Source organism: Peromyscus maniculatus, chromosome 23, assembly GCF_049852395.1.
Source record: "Peromyscus maniculatus bairdii isolate BWxNUB_F1_BW_parent chromosome 23, HU_Pman_BW_mat_3.1, whole genome shotgun sequence".
Lineage (NCBI taxonomy): Eukaryota > Metazoa > Chordata > Mammalia > Rodentia > Cricetidae > Peromyscus > Peromyscus maniculatus.
In genome coordinates this window covers 46,368,280-46,380,076 of record NC_134874.1, presented here as the reverse complement: position 1 = coordinate 46,380,076, position 11,797 = coordinate 46,368,280, and positions in this window count along the sequence as shown.

Genomic DNA, 11,797 nt, shown 5'->3' with positions numbered 1-11,797 from the left:
AGTTCACAACTGTCTGTAACTCCAGTTCCAGGGGACCTGACACCCTCACACATAAAAATAAAATTAAATATTTAGAAAAAACAGGTTAATTAAACAAACAAACCAAAGTTGGGAGCTGGAACGAAGGCTCAGCAGGTAAAGGCACTCACCAACCAAGGCTGAAGATCTGAATTCGGTCTCCAGGACACTCATGGTAGAAGGAGAAAACCAACTCCCTCAGGTTGTCCTCTGACGCTTCCCCCCATGCATTGTGGTACCCAGACGCCCCTGCCCATACACACATACATGCATACACACATACATGCATACACACATACATGCATACACACACACATGCATACACACATACATGCATACACACATACATGCATACACACACACATGCATACACACACATATGCACACACATGTAAATAAAAAAGGGCTTGGAATGGCTCCGTCAGCAAAGTGACAAGTTTAGGCCTGCAGTGGTGCACGCCTTTAGTCACAGCACTCGGGAGGCAGAGGCGGGCGGATCTCTGTGAGTTTGAAGCCAGCCCTGTCTACAGATCAAGGTCCAGGACAGCCAGGGCTACATAGAGAAACCCTGTCTCAAAAAATAAAATAAGTAAATCTTTTAAGAATTTTAATAAGATGGAGGAACCAGCAAGATGTCTCTGCAGGTAAAGGTCCTGTCTCTAAGCCTGAAGACCTGAATTGGATCCTCAAGACCCAGACAGTGGAAGCAGAGAACTGAATGCCATGAATTGCCCTCTGACCTCCACACACATCCTGTGGCATGCAGTGCCCACAGACACTCACACACAAAAAAATAAACATAAGGTGGAGAGCAATTCATAAAGATACCCAACACCAACATCTGGCCTACACTCATATGCACACACACGTACACACATGCACAGTCTCACACACATGTGCGCACACACACACATACACACACACAGAGTGGGAAGGAAACCACACAGAGGACGCTTGGGTTTCCCCTTAGGGCAGGTCCAGGTCCAGCTCTCAGAATAGAGGCTTAAATGTTGGGGGAAGTCCTTCTGGCTCTGGGTGAGGTCATCTGTGGAGAATTGAGGTTCATTTCAGCCAAGCCAAAGCCGTCATTGTTATTATTTCATGTGTCACCGTTGGGAACAGACAATTCATCTACAGCTGCGTAGTTCCAATATAAATGAGGAAACAACCTTCACCGCTGTGCTCCCACCCCACCCTCTCCACCACCAGTTACAGATCTTGCTTGTGTTTTTCTTTAAATGGAGACAAGCAAACATGGATATATATTCAACTCCATTGATGGTTTTGTTTGTTTTGTGATATTTTCAATGAAAGTCATGACCTTGCGCATGTTAGGTGAGCAGTCTGTTACTGAGCCACACCCCAGCCCTCATTGTGGGACTCTAGGCAGGTGCTCTACCACTGAGCCACACCCCAGCCCCTCACTGGGGGATTCCAGGCAGGTGCTCTACCACTGAGCCACACCCCAGCCCCTCACTGGGGGATTCTAGGCAGGGGCTCTACCACTGAGCCACACCCCAGCCCTCACTGTGGGAGTCTAGGCAAGCACTCTGCAGCTGAGTTACTACCTCATGCTGTTTTGCCTCTTTGATTTGGTTTTATGAGAAAGGCTCCCATATAGCCGAGGCTTCATACCAACCCCTGGTCTCCTCTCCTCAGCCTCCCAGTGCTAGGATTATAGGTAAGCACCACCTCACCCAGCTATGTGGTTGCTGGTTTTGACTTTTCTTTTCTCCTCCTCTTCTTTTTTTTTTTTTTTTACAGAGTTTCGCTGTATACCCTTGGCCGGCCTCAAACTCACAGACCAAAGGTGTGTGCCACCATGCCTGGCCACACCAGTTTTTTTCCTTGAGTTCCAGGGATGGAATTCAGGTCCTTGTGTTTGTACTGTAAGTACTTACTGTCTCTTCAGCTCCACTTTAATTTCACGTCTTACTACTCATTCTCTGTCAAAAAGTCGCTTCCTCATTCCTTTTCAGTACAGCATAATATTCAGACAAATACCATTGGCTTGTTTGAACCAGCCACCCACACACACAATTTATCCTTAAATCACCAACCCCAATGTTTTTCACTTTTCTTTGCCTGGATCTGTGCCAAATACACACATGCACGTGCGCATGCACACGCAGGAGCACAGCTGTATGTTTTCAGATTGAATGCCTCTGCCTCTGGTGACAGGAAGGGCCCTTCTGCTCTGAGCTAATGTGGTGAAGGCTTGGGGGTGAGGTCCCCCTGGTAAGCTCCTGGGATGGAGGATGTCCTTGCAGACTGAGAATTCTGCAGCTGGCTGGATCTTGTAACGGTTGAGCTGGGCTGTTATTGTTGTTGCTGCTGTCTCGCTGTTGTAGGCAAGCTCAGTAAGTAAGAGCCACCCTGAGCTTGTCCTGCCCCACACCTTGCCTTCCCCAAGTGTCCCTGCCCTGGCACCCTTGTGTCCTGCAAAGGATGAGCTAGCCCTGTACACATCACGAGGTCTTCTCTTCAGCCCTGCCTCAGGTCCCTCTGGGGAAAGATGGGGACATGGACACTGTGTCCCTGGGCCCCATGGGGACCCAAGTGCCACCTGATCCTTGCTGGGATGAGGGCACAGCACAAAACAGAAGTACTTAGAGGAGGCCAGGCCTAAGTCTCTCCTGGCCAGATGCCATGCCCTGCACTTGCTCTAGACAAGAATTAAGGCCACAGGGACAGGCTGCCCTGCTCCCTGATGCCTGCCTTGTACTTAGTTCCCTAAGGGAGGATTCTTGGGGAGGTCCCCAGAATCCCAAAGATCTCCTAGGACTGCCACTACAAAGCAGGGACCTCCAAAGGGCCCAGCAGTGACTCCCTAGGCTGCACAGTGCCCATCTCCCATGTTGCCACAAGATTTTTTTTTCTTTACTGTTTCTTTGTGACAGAGTCTATGTAGCCCAGGCTAGCCTCAAATTTACTATGTAGCTAAGTATGACTTCCCAAGTGCTGAGATGACAGGCATGCATCACCTCACCCAGGTCCCTCGAGGTTCCAGGCTGTAGTTTGATGGGCACCCACTTACCACCCCAACTTTGCTGTCTCTCACCTCCTGGCTTTCCTAGAAATCTCATTCACACTTTCCCTGGAGCTCCCAGCTGTGGGAGGGAGCAAGACTCCGTCAGGATACAGAGGCTGTCACCGGGACTGCTCACAGCTGCGTGTGATCTTGTCCTAGCTGAACCTCAGTTTTCCTGCTCTTAATGGGTATCAGTGCTGGGCAGCTAGCTGTAGGGAGGCTGAGGCAGGAAGATTGCCAGCTACCAAATAAGACCTTCGCTCAAAGACACAAACTGGGATGACAGCACAGACCTGAAATTCCAGCACCTGATAGGCAGAGGCAAGAAATTGAGACATTCAAAGCAGGCCTTGGCTATTCTGTGTGTTGAAGGCCAGCCTTGGCTACCTGAGATCCTATTTCAAAAGAGCAAATAATACAGCCATCGAGGTGGCTCAGCAGGTAGAAGTGCTTGCTGTCAGTCTTGACAACCTCAGTTCCTGGAACCCATAGGGTAGAAGGAGAGAACTGACTCCCACAAGCTGTCCTCTGACCTCCACATATGAGCACCATGGCACACACACCCACACACATACACATAAAAGTAAACAAGAATGTAAAAAGAAAGCATATTGAAAACAGCTGAGTGGCTCAGTTGGTAGTGAAATCCTGGTTCCACCCGAAGAACCTCATAAACCAGGCATGCAGTGCAAACCTGTGATTCCAGCCCTTGAGGTAGAGAGAGGAAGGTCTAGAGTTCAAGAAAATCTGCTTGTGTTACATTCTTTTTGTAGGGAGCCGCTATTCTAAGATGGCGCTGGCTTCCTGGTAGCCTAGCTGTAAACAACTCCATATTTGGCTATGATGCACGAGTATGGTAATTGGCCTTATGTCCTCAGCCTATCCCGTGGCTCCCCGTGCTTGCCTTCTGGCGGGACCCAATCACAGTACGGCACGTTTGCCTGATTCCCTATATAAGCAGCGGCAGTTTAGTCCTCGGGGCCCCTCACCTCCCACTCTCCCTTGATCAAGAGGCGCTCCAATAAAGTGTGTTCTGAGACGGATCCTCGCATGGTGGTCGTTCTTCCTCGCTGGCCGAGGAGCGCGCCGCATCTTTTGTGTTGCATTTTTTAACTCTGTGAGCCTGTGTTACTTTGCCTGTCTAAAACACCTGATGGTCTAATAAAGAGCTGAGTAGTCGAAAGAAAGAAAGGAAGGGAAGGGGGGGAAAGGGGGGGATCTGCTATGAAGTGTGTTAAGGTCATGGGGCTACATGAAAGCCTACCCCAGGCAGCTAGCTAGTAGATAGATAGATAGATATAGATAGATAGATAGATAGATAGATAGATAGATAGATAGATAGATAGATAGATAGATATAGATAGATAGATAGAGATTAGTAAATGATATAGATTAGTAAGTGATATAGATTAGTAAATGATAGATGAGAGAGAGAGAGAGAGAGAGAGAGAGAGAGAGAGAAACCATGTACACACACACAGATCACTGTAGCTGGCCAGACAGCTCAGAACTAGCTTCCCTGCAAACCACACAGCCGTCTGCGGTTCAAGCCCTCAATAAAGGGGCAGCCTCGTGAACCAGAGGCCATGAATAGCCTCTTTGTGGCTCTGTGGTCACCTGCTCCGAGGGCCCCTCAAGGCAGCCTGGTACCACTGGCGCCTCTTGCCCATCAGAGTCTAGGAAGTGGGAGGAGCCAACTCTAGGAGCTCCGTTCTGACTGGCTGAGTCCCTTGCTGGGCTTTGCCCCCAGGGCCCAGGGCCCAGAGCCATTCTGGGCCTGCTCCCTCTGAGCAGGGCAAGCCAAGCTGTCACCTACCATTGCCTTGTCTCCGTCAACAACCGAGATACTCTTTGCCTTCAACGAAACTGAGGCCTGGACACAACAAACAGGATCTGGCCCAGAGTTTTCAGGCCTGGTGGCTCTTAAAAAATATGGTTTTGGGGAAAGGCATATGTGATTCAGCAGTGAAGCGTACTGTCTGCCCTTCTAGAGGACCCAAGTTAACTTCTCAGAGCCCTCAAGGTGGCTCACAAGCTTCTGTAATGCCAGTTCCAGGGAATTCAATGCTTTATTCTGATATCCAAGGGTACCAGGCACGCATGCGACACACAGACATACATGCCGGCAAAGTACCCGTACTCATAAAATAAATTTAACAAAATATGGTTTTGTTTTTGTTATTGTTTTTGCTTGCTGTGGTGTGGTGTGTGTGTGTGTGTGTGTGTGTGTGTGCGCGCGCGCGCGCGCGCGCGCGCGCGCGCTGCACACCTTTGCCCATGCATGTGGAGGCCAGAGCTCAGCCTTGAGTGTCCTTCCTCAGGATATCTGCTTACATTTATTTAAACAGGGATGGTTCCCCAAAGATAGAGCTCACAGACTAGACTAGACAGGCTAATGAACCCCAGGGATTCATTCATCTGCCCTGCTTACCCAGTGCTGGGATTACAAGCACATTTAACCACACCCAGCTTCCCCCTCCCCCAACCAAAGGGTTTCTCTGTGTAACAGCCCTCTGGAACTTTCTCTGTAGACCAGCTTGGCCTCGAACTCACAGAGATCCACCTGCCTCTGCCTCCTGAGTGCTGGGATAAAAGGACCACAGGTTCTTACTATTGCTCAGCCAGCATTTTTACTGGCCATCTTCACAGCCCCTGGTATAGTCTTTTTTAGACAATCTAATGTAACCCAAGTTGGCCTTAAACCTGCTTCAACCTCCTGAGTGCTGGGATGATAGGTATGAGCTACCATAGCCGACTTTGTTAGCAGAATTGAATAGACAAATTGTGACCTTCCACCTGGATCCTAAAATGTCCCCCTCCAAGGTAGGCACCAAAGCTGCCCAGTGACCCCATTTAGAGTCATAAGACTGTCCCAACCAAGAATGTGATCACCATGAAAATCCATACCAGCTGGCATATCTGTCATCCCAGTACTCAAGAGACTGAGACAGGGGGATAAGAAGGAGGCCAGCCAGAGCATGTCACAAGATGAGTCCAAGAGGGGACAGGGAAGAGGCTTAGTGGAGTGCTTACCTAGCATTCGGGAAGCCCCGGGTTCCATACCCAGCACTACATAAACCAGGAGTGATGTGTGCCTGTCATCCCAGAACTTGGGAGTTCTAGGTCATCCTTGGCTAGCCTGGACTACATGAGACCCTGTCTTAAAAATAAATAAGGAAGCCAGGCAGTAGTGGTCCATGCCTTTAATCCCAGTACTCAGGAGGCAGAGACAGGTGGATCTCTGAGTGCAAGGCCAGCCTGGTCCACAGAGTGAGTTCCAGGACAGCCAGGGCAACATAGAAATCTTGTCTCAAAAAACCAAATACACATATATACATATGTATATATTAGAAAAAGAGATAGAGGCCAAAGGGTGGAGGCAGCCAACAACCTATTTCTGAAATCTTTTTGCTTTATGTTTGTTGAGACAGGGTCTCCTATCTCAGGCTAGCTTCCAAGTCTTGATCCTCCTGCCTCCACATCCCCAGTGCTGACAGCACAAGTTGTATCACCATGTCCAGCATTTTGTTGTTCTCACTGTTATTGTTTTGTTTGTTTGTTTGTTTGTTTTTCAAGATAGGGTTTCTCTGTGTAGTTTTGCGCCTTTCCTGGAACTCACTTTGTAGCCCAGGCTGGCCTCAAACTCACAGAAATTCGCCTGGCTCTGCCTCCCGAGTGCTGGGATTACTCATTGTTGTTTTTAAGATTTATTTTTAGGAGTTGGGGATTTAGCTCAGTGGTAGGCCCTGGGTTTGGTCCTCAGCTCTGGGGGGAAAAAAAGACAAAAAAGATTTATTTTTATTTATGAGATGTGTGTGTGTGTGTGCGCGGGTGGGTGTGGGGGTGTGTTGGGGGTGTGCACATGCAGTGCAGATGCCTCAGAATCCAGAAGAGGGTATTGGAGCGCCTGGAACTGGAGTGAACAGTTGTGAACCACCAAGTTGTAGATGCTGGGTTTCAAACTCAGGTTCTCTGCAAGAGTAGCAAGTGCTCTTAACCACTGAGACATCTTTCCCAGGCCCTCCAGTATTTTCCGGGAAGTGTGTAGAGATAGGATTTAGCCCAGGCTGACCTCAAATTCTCAGCAATCCCCCTGCCTCAAGTTCTAGGATTGCAGGTGCGTCTCCTCATGCACAATTTCCATGTTGCACTTCCTGAGGGAGAAACCTGGGCTGGCCCCAGGAGCCAACCTTGAGCTCAGCTCCCCTGGAGGATGGACAAAACACCTGGCTATCCACTCTCCCCATCTGGCCAGAGCAGCTCAGGATCCAAGGTGAATTCTTTAAAACAAGCCAATGGTGGCCAGTGCTTGGCAAGAATCTGGCTAATTAAGAGGGCATTAGTATCATGGGCAGAGCCAGGCTCATGCCAAGATATCTCTGCCAGAAAAGGGGCCACTGGCTGATGCCAGGTCTTGGCCTTGCCTGCCTGGCAGCCAACCCAGCATACCCCCTCAGAGAGCTTCAGGGTTCCCCTTCTGGTGAGCTGGGACCCAGTGTCTGACCTCAGGCCCCATCTGTCCTTTGAAATGCTTGGACCTCAGACAACTGCTCCCTAAGCTGGGGCAGCAGAGCCAGCTTCCAGAACCCTGCCTCATGGTTTTCCTAATACAATAAACTCCAAACACTCGTCCCATGTTCAAGAGAGAAAAACAGCCAGGCATGGTGGCACTCACCTGTAATTCCAGCACCCTCATGCTGAGGCAGGAGAATTACCAAGAGTTTGAGGGGCTAAAGGGAAAGCTCAACGATGCTTAAGAGCATTTTCCCCTGGGTGGTGGTGGTACACGCCTTTAATCCCAGCACTCGGGAGGCAGAGGCAGGTGGATCTTTGTGAATTTGAGGCCAGCCTGGTCTACAGAGCAAGATCCAGGAAAGGTGCAAAGCTACACAGAGAAACCCTGTCTCGAAAAACCAAAAAAAAAGAGAGCATTTTCGAACCTGGCAGTGCTAGTGCACACCTATAAATAATCCCATCTCTTGGGAGGCAGAAGCACGTGGGTCTCCATGAGTTCGAGGCCAGCCTGGTCTACAAAGTGAGTTCTAGGACAGCTACGGCAGGTACACAGAGAAACCCTGTCTTTTTTTTTTTTTTAAAGATTTATTTATTTATTATGTATATAGAAGAGGGCGCCAGATCTCATTACAGATGGTTGTGAGCCACCATGTGGTTGCTGGGAATTGAACTCAGGACCTCTGGAAGAGCAGTCGGTGCTCTTAACCTCTGAGTCATCTCTCCAGCCCGAGAAACCCTGTCTTAAAAAACTAAAAAAAAAGAAAGAAAAAGGTGTATATATGTAATAAAGTATTTTTTAAAAAAAGAATATTTTTGGGCCATGCAGTGGTGGTGCACACCTTTAATCCCAGCATTCGGGAGGCAGAGGCAGGCCGATCTCTGAGTTCAAGGTCAGCCTGTTCTACAGAAGGAGTTTCAGAACAGCCAGGGTTACAGGAAAGAAAAACAAAACCAAACATAGAACTGGTGGTTCTTACAGAGGAACCAAGCTTGGAGCCCCACATCCACATCTCTGCCTGTAACTGCAGCTCCGGGAAACTTAACACCCACCAGCTCGCCACAGCCTACGCATCATTTCTCAAGGCATCCATGTGCAGTTGCTGGAGGTCAGACCACAGCCAGCCAGGCAGCATCATCACCTGTATAAAGGTTTCCGAATTCACAGGAAAGTACTGAGCAGGCCATCTGGGGTCTGCCCTGTCAACTTCCCTGGGTTACTAAGGGAACTCCCCTTTCTGCCTTGCGAGCTGAAATTGATGACACAGAAAAGTCCAACTTTGCTGGCTAAATGGGAAGACAAGGAATTATAGCTAGAAACAAAAAAAGCCCCCAAGTAGGGGATCCCCAGGGTTGGGTAACTAGAATGTAGTTAGGAAAGAACCCTAGAATGTTCTCTACCACCCTGTCTTTGATATACTTGACAAATAGCGTTAGGGCCTGAGATGCCTTCCTGGACTTCAGACATGACATCTCCCTGACTTTACCTAAACCAGGCCCTTCAAAGTTTGTATTTATTTTTTATTTATTTATTGGTTTTTTGTGTTTTGTTTTGTTTTAGGGAGGAGAGGTTTGAAACAGGGTTTCTCTGTGTAATTTGCTTTGTAAATCAGGCTGACCTCGAACTCACAGAGGTCTGCCTGCCTCTGCCTCCTGAGTGCTGGGGTTAAAGGCGTGTGCCACTACACCAGGCTGTAGCATTGACCTCTTAATCCTCCTGCCTTCACCTCCTGAGTGCTAGGATTACAAGTAGGCACTACCACATCTTTCTCTCAAAATACTGTGACATATTCCACTTCTCAGTTGCTCTCATACCACCTTGTAATCAACACAGCAGAGCTCAGTGACCTCCAGATGGATGAGGATGTCTCATCCCCAGCCAGTGAGTCAATGCCTAAACCTGACACTAAATGTTACATTTAGTTACATTGGGTTTCGTCATTGATATTTGTTGTCTTTCTGAAGTTTTGTTGGTTTGATTTGTTGTTTGGTTTTTGGGTTTGTTTTTCATTTTTTTGGTGGTTTTTTTTTTTTTTTTTTTTTTTTGGGTTTTTCGAGACAGGGTTTCTGTGTAGCTTTGTGCCTTTCCTGGAACTCGCTTTGTAAACCAGGCCTTGAACTCACAGAGATCCGCCTGTCTCTGCCTCCCAAGTGCTGGGATTAAAGGCATGTGCCACCAACACCCGGCTGTTGTTGGTTTTTTGTTTTGGTTTTTCTTTGGTTTTTTTGAGACAGGGTTTCTCTGTGTAGCCCTAGCTGTCCTGGAATTCACTCTGTAGACCAGGCCAGCCTTGAACTCACAGAGGTCCAACTGCCTCTGCCTCCCAAGTGCTGGATTAAAGGTGTGCGCACTTTTAATTTGTTATTGTTTTAATCTGTCTATGCATGTGTGCATATGTGTGTGTGTATTTAAGTGCATCCCACTGTACTCAAGTAGAAGACAATTTTCAGGAGTCAGTTTTCACCTTCTGTCTTTTTTTATTTTTTAGCATCTGTCTTGTTCCGCTGCTTTGGATGCTTCAGACTAGCCACGAGCACGGTTCTTGATGGTGATTCTCCTGCCCTCCCTCCCTCCCGTCTCACTTTAGGCATCCTCTATTACAGCTGCACACCATGGAATCCAGCTTTTCTACATGGCTTCCAGGGATGGAATCCAGGCTGTCAGGTTTGAGTGTCAACTCCTTTTACCTGCTAAGTCATCTCACAAGCCCAGGGTTTTTGAGACAGTCTCATACTAAACCAGACTGACCTCAAACTCAAAATGACCCTTCTGCTTAGTGCCTTAGGTGCTGAGCCACCACCTTTGGCTTGTTTTGGAAACAGGGTCTCTCTATATAGCCCAGGTTAGCCTTGAACTCTATCTTCTTGACTCAGCTTGTGGAAATGCTGGGATTACAGACACATGCTACCGTGGCTTTTTCTGTTTGGACAGGGAGGATCTGTTGTATCCCAAATTGGCCGTGAACTCACTAAGTAACAGAGGCTAGCCTTGAACCCCAATTGTGTACTGCCACACCAGTTTCATACAGTGCTGAGGATCAAACCTGGGCCTCAAGCATGCTGCCAACTGAGTTACTACCCAGCCCTTAATTTCAGTTTCTCTGTGTGGGAGTGCGCATGTGTGCATGTGTGCATGGAGAGATCAAAGGATGACTGCACTGTCATTCACAGGTGTGCAACTTACCAAGCTGTGCAGTCCATCCAGCCAGTGAGTCTAAATCCAAGAGATCTTCTGGTCTCTGTTCTCCAGTGTGTGTGTGTGTGTGTGTGTGTGTGTGTGTGTGTGTGTGTGTGTGAGAGAGAGAGAGAGAGAGAGAGAGAGAGAGAGAGAGAGAGAAGAACGACCTCTGTATGTCTTGCTCAGTTACCCTCTATTTTATTTATTTATTTATTTATTTATTTATTTATTTATTTATTTATTTATTCTGGTTTTTTGAGACAGGGTTTCTCTTTGCTTCTTTCCTGGAAGAACTACACTTTGTAGCCCAGGCTGGCTTCAAACTCACAGAGATCCACCTGCCTCTGCTTCCTAAGTGCTGGGATTAAAGGTGTGCACCACCACCACCACCACCACCACCACCACCACCACCACCACCGCCTGGCTACTCTCTACTTTATTTACTAAACAGGATCTCTTTGCTGAACCTGGAGCTCACCAACTAGACCAGTCTAGCTAGCCAGTTTGCCTTGGGAATCCTTTGTCTCTGCTCCCAAGTGCTGGGATTATAAATGGGCCACCACACCCATCTGGCATTTTATGTGGGTTCTGGGGACTCAAACCCATGTCCTCATGCTCAGCCACAAGCATTTTACCCACTGAGCTGCCTCTCCAGCCCTGAAGGTGCACATTTGTTTGATTGTTTAAATGTTTTACCATATATTGAGGTTTATTTATTTTATGTGTATGAGTGTTTTACTTGCATGTACCGCTATACAGTCATGCCTGCCTGACAGCTGAGAAGATCAGAAGAGGGCATTGGATCTCTTAGGACTGTAACTTAGGAGTTACAGCCAGGTGTGGTGGCACACGCCTTTGATCCCAGCACTCAGGAGGCAGAGGCGCCGATCTCTGTGAGTTGGAGGCCAGCCTAATCTACAGGGCGAGTTCCAGGACAACAAGGGCTATGCAGAGAAACCCTGTCTTGAAAAAACAAAACAAAACAAAACTGGAGTCACTATGGATGGTTGTGAGCTGCCATGTGGGTACTGAGAACTGAACCCAGGTCTCCTGAAAAA